The sequence below is a fragment of the Lathamus discolor genome, chromosome Z, assembly GCF_037157495.1.
Source record: "Lathamus discolor isolate bLatDis1 chromosome Z, bLatDis1.hap1, whole genome shotgun sequence".
In the NCBI taxonomy this organism is placed as follows: domain Eukaryota; kingdom Metazoa; phylum Chordata; class Aves; order Psittaciformes; family Psittacidae; genus Lathamus; species Lathamus discolor.
Window position 1 is genome coordinate 39,616,223 of NC_088909.1, and position 6,000 is coordinate 39,622,222.

Below are 6,000 nucleotides of genomic sequence, written 5' to 3' on the forward strand. Positions count from 1 at the left end.
TTGCTTCTGTACTCAAGTGAAAGATGAACTGTAGAAACATTGCTCCTGGGAATAGCTACAACTCTCAATACTGTATTTCACAGAAAGAGATTGATTTGAATTTTTTTTTTTTTTCCCCATTTCTGGAGTTACTTTCTGTGTGATCCTAGCAGTTTGGTTGTCACTTTTGTTCACCTTTTGTGTATCAGAAGGTATGGAAAGAAGGAGTAACCTATTGGGCAGAAGGAGAAGGACATGGTGAAACAGCCTGAGAACTTCAGGGCTGTAGCCCTGCAGTTTTTACCATGTCACATTACACTGTGTGCTGCTCCACACATCAGAGTTTTGTTAAGCAGCTAAGCACTGAAAAGCAAACATGCATATTTTGCACCCCAACAGCAAAGCAAAATCCACAGGCGCTTCCAGTTAAGAGCAATGCAGCAGTCTAAAGCCATACACAAGCTTTACACTCTCTCTTTTACATGATGTAGTGCTCTGTTCCCTTTATGTAAAAAAATCTTACTACTCACATTCTAAAGCTTCATTTTAAAACAAACTGTTTAAAGCTGCTTTAAGCTTTACTTTGAATGAAACTAATAATTGCTATTTCCACCACACTTTGATGCAGTTTCTTTAATTTTCATAATCCCTTCATAATAGACCGATACCAAAATTATGATTGAGGTAAAAAAATGAAAACTATTATGTCTTAAAAAATTTTTAAAAAATCTTTTGAGATGTTGTGACTAATGTAAAGTATGAATACACCATTGAAAAAACCTCTACTGCCTTATGCTACCTCCCTGCCTTATGCAGATGCACTTCATTTAAATAACCAAAACCAAGTAGAAAAACAGGGGGTTTGTGTACCTGCACCCTTACACAGTGTTACTAAACACACTGTGTGTTGGCACAGCACTGTTGCTTTCACGACTTGGTGCGTGACTGAAGAAGGAATTGGCAAAGAAGCAAATTTATGGCACTGGTTCATAAGTAGGACTGAGGTACCTAATTTTTTTATTAAAATTTCTTTTCTGAATAAAGTACTGTTGTTCCCTCCTGTGAACTCTTCTGGGTAGTTTTTCCCACCATCTCTCAATAATCACAAATAGGAGATACCTAAGTCCAAAGCTCATCCCCTGAATTTACCTGAGACAGAAGACAACACAGCATGGGATTGCACGTAGCTCTGGTACAACTCTGCTGAGAGACCTATTTATTAGCAGAATAATTTTAGAAAAGGTTACTAAATCTGTTCTGCTCAGTGATGTCTGGCATCCAAATAATAGAAAAATAATTGGAAGACCTACTGCTGCCAAACCTTGAGCAGAGCAGGGTCATCAAATTTCCTCATTTGAAGTGTCACGGCAGTTAATTGGGAGCAAGGCTAAAGAAAGGAGCCTTCAAGGTGATCGTGGTCTTGGTGCAGTCCTATATATTGTACAGTTTAGAAGTAGATTTAAAAGACTTGAAGTTTAAAAGATTGAGTTGATAAGACCTCTGAGAAGATCCCAAAGGACATTAGACACCCAAGGACCAACCACTTTAAATGGCAGATTACAGCATTTCCATATTCTTGAGATGCCCAACTTAACCATGCTAGCACATCTTCCCCTAACAAATCTTAACAGTCAGCAGTAGCAAAACAGCCCCAGACAGGAGAATATATGCCCTAATTCCAACACAACCATAACGCCTCTTTTCATGTTTCAGCTCAAGTTTTCCCACTGAGACTTTTTCCTGCTTAGCTGACTTGTGAGCCCTAACCTTGCAGGTACTATACAACTGGCAAAACTCCACAGAGTAGCCATAGCGGTGCTTGCATCCACCTATATTTTTCTAATCACACAAGGTTTGAATGTCAAATGTAGATCAGTTTATTTTCTCTGCCAGTGGCAGATGTATCTCCTGCCTTTTTAGATCTCAGTACTGTGCACACAAAGTTGTTTTGATACTCTGGTACAAAACCTCCCTTGAAATTTGGCAGAAATACTGTTTTTGTTAGATGAGAGACAAACATTAATCTTACTTGGAGACACAGAAGAAGCTGACAGCTAAGAACTCCAAGCAGAATCATGTGCCTGCCTTCACCCTGATGTTAGGGATTTGGAGAGTTAGTGAAAGAGCAAGGAGGGGGAGAGTTGTTCTGCAAAGTGGATTTTTAACTTTACAGCATATTCAATTGAGTGGCATGCTGGGTCTGCTCAGTTCCATGTTGCTTCGGAGTCTCTAAGTCTTCACCATGTCCTGAACCTGGCTTAAACCATGACACCTCCATAATCTGGGAGCTTAACCCAGGCCAAAGACCACAGAGTGCTTGAAAGCCAATTATTCCTGTATTTGAAATATTTGGTGGATCTACCCCCAAGACCAAATAGGTATGAGGAAACATTCTGTAAATTGCACTTGCTTAGTGTGGAGCCCAAGGACCATCGCAGATGACTGAGCTCCAGCAGTGCCAGAATTATGAATTTCTGTGTCCTGGGTTGCAATGCAAGCCAATGACACTTGCAAGCATCACTAAACCTGCCATGAACTCTTATTCGATGCAATTTCATCAGAATTCATCTCCTCCTCTATTCCACTCGGTTCCTTGCAAGTCTGCCACAATAAAACCACTGCTGCTAAACAGTCTGCAGAAATGCATCTGGACTAAAGAAGTAGCTCTGTGTTGAAAATGCAGAATAATGAGACACTGTGCTCTAGTTTTCTAAACACTAAGCTCCCACAGTTTTCAATGACCTAATATGCTGCAAACAGAACTCTGGGAAGAGTAAAATCAAACCACTAGCTATCTTTGAATCTTCAAAAGAACAGACTTGTATTTGACCATGCTTAATGGAAAGAAACATGCATCTTCATCACACAATTTGACTCATGATGTATTAGTTCTCTGACAGTTGAAAGAAAAATGAGATTACATTAGCAACAGCTGAAGTATATTGAAATATTCTTCTACTTCCTCTCTCAAAAGCTTGCATTGCTGATTCAATGAATTGTAATTCATTGAAGAGAAGACACAGAGAAGGGTTAGTAGGATAATCCAATTGCTAAAATTTAGTGTGTGCAATCAGCAGTTATGAAAGCACATCCTGTTAACACTAACACATAGAAGTCACAAGATATTGTAAAGTTAGACCAATACTGTCATGATTTAAGCCCAGCCACAAATCAGAACCATGCAGCACTTGCTCACTCCCCACTCCTCACATCCTCCTTCCCCTGCTCCCAGAGGGATGCGGAGGATAATTGAAAGAATCTTAACTCCCAAGGGTTGAGATAAGAACAGTCCAGTAACTAAGGTAAAACACAAAACCACTGCTGCTACCAACAATAATAATAATGATAAGGGAAATAGCACGGGAAGAGAATACAACTGCTCACCACCTGCCGACCAATACCCAGCCCGACCCAAGCAGCAATCTACCCCTTCTGGGTAACTGCGCCCAGTTTTACATCCTGGGCATGACGTGCTGTGGTATGGAATACCTCGTTGGCTAATTTGGGTCAGGTGTCCTGTCTCTGCTTCTTCACGGCTTCCCCTTCTCCCTGGCAGAGCATGAGACTCAGAAAGTCCTTGGTCAGACTAAAACATTACTGAGCAACAGCTAAAAACATCGGTGTTATTAGTGCTGTTCCCAGGCTGAAAGTCAAAACCACAGTACTGCACCAGCTACTAAGAAGGAGAAAAAATTACTGCTACTGCTGAACCCAGGACAAACACATAGAAAGCCCTTACATAAAAACTGTGACCCCTAAACACCCTTGATCATCTAAACTTACAGACCTGCAGGTTCAAAATACTCTTTCCAATACCCTATAACCCTGAGTTCTAAAGGAAACAAACCACAGAAAACTGCAGTGACCTAGATCTGGCTAGATAGAGAACCTTCTAATATGATGGAACTAGATAGGTAGTTTCTATTTCACTCATAGTTATGGACCCAGAGTGTCAGGTCTCTGATGTCTGGGCCTGACTAGGGGTCACTTTTGTGCTATGCAGATGAATTATTAAGAGGTACCTTTGATTTCTTGTCTTTCACCAGACCTGGTGGACTGCACCTGGGGACTGAATCCTGGTAGGCCAGGGGTGATCAAGTCCATCTGAAGGCTAGGGAAAGACGGAAAGTCCATCTCTCAATCAGCTGCATAGCACAAAAATACAGCTGTTCACAGAAAAGCAGGTGCAAAAAAAAAAATCAGGCAAGTGATACAAATGGGGCAGTTCTAAGTTTTTACACATATGTAGCTTGGTTATAGTCCAAACTATATGTAAAGACTAAATTTTATTTGACACAGGGGCTGAAACCAGACTGAATCCCCTCTTAGGAGACTCAGTGGTTGATTTCACATTTGAAGCTGAAGTAAGCTGTTTCTACATAAATCAAAATGTGCAGATTCAGTTCTTTTATCTGACCTTACCCAGTCTACTACATGGAGATTTTCCACTGGCAGAGGTACAACAAGCCATCTTGGTTTTCATGTTCAGGCCCTCCCAGGCTCTCCCAGTGCTTCTGAGATGAGACATGCTTGTATCTCTCACCTTCAGGGCTAGCTAGACCCAGAGGTGTCTTCAGAGAATACCTCCTGAGTAACCCTCATCCAAAACACAGCCAGAGGCATAACATCTCTCTTCTGCTGCCACATGCATGGCCCAGTGATGCCTGCTAGCAAGCTCCTGGCCTTTCCCTTATCAAGCTGTGGCTGCCCCATCCCTGGCACTGCTCGAGGCCAGGTTGCCCAGGGCTTAGAGCAACCTGGTCTAGTGGAAGGTGTCCCTGTCCATGGCCGGGATTTGGAACTGGATGAGCTTTAAAGTGTCCTCCAAACCAAACCATTTCATTGTTCTATAATTCTATGAAACCTGCCCTGATTTTGGGATGAGGGCTGGCTCTCCCACATCGTGGAGCCAGCTGCGTCTCTCTCCAGCTCTGGACATTCAGGAGCAAAGTCTCCAAGACTAAAAAATCGTAGCTGTTAGGTGCAGGATTGTTCACTGGGTTTAAAATCAAGCCAGCAGAAAGCAGGGTGAGAGGCAAGAGTATAGTCAGTGTGCTTATTTTAGAAGTTGATGTGCTTTTAGAGCAGCTCTTTCATTGGAAATCACAGTAAATGCACAGTCCAAATGCCCTTTTGTGACAGCTGAACAGTGGGGAGTTAACCACTGACGCCTCTGAAACCCATCAGCTCTGGTCCCCACCAATTACACTCTTACTTGTATGTAAAGATCCTGCAGTGCAGGGGCTGAGCATGGCACAACCACATCCTCCTTCTAACCACTCAACAGACTTACTTAATTAAAAAACCAAATCCAGGGCAAGGAACCTTTGAGACTATTTGGTTTTCTAAAACACGCTGAGCTAATCCAGGAAGGAACAGAGATGATAGCATTCACCCCGTCCTTTCCTCATTTTCTGGAAAGTTTGCCTCTTCATAAAGGTTTGCCAGCCTCTAGTTGCCAGGCTTTTAATGCAGGGCACGCAGGCATGTGAGGCAGTGCGCAGGAAGCTCCTTTGGGTGGAGCTAGTGCAGCAATCACACTTTCACACTCCGGCCCCATGAATCTGAAATTGTCCTGTGTTGTGATAAACTACAGACGCCGGCTGAAAGAAGCAGTTGGGCAGGGCTGTTCCTCAGATAAGGGTGGAGAGATAAGGACAGCCTCTGCTGCTCTCCCAGGGTAGGTGTTTACATGAAACAGCCCTTGGAGTAAAATACATATATGCTAAACATTCCTGGGACACTCACAGGGCCTCAAGGCTAACCAGTTGTCTCACAGACACCAAAATTCCTGTTGGAGGCCAAGACACAAACACTTTCCTCCTCTGCCCCCAACAAGCTTTTATTTGCACAACAGGGGGAGGAGGTGGGGAGAAAAGCTCAGCAGCCATGACCTGGCACTTTCACAGCCTCCATGGCTGCAAGAGAAGCTTTACAAGGCCTTGTGGACAAAGTAAATTGTCATTCTCTGCAGACCCAGTTCCAGATGTGGCTACTAAACTGGGAAACCACCAAGCCCCA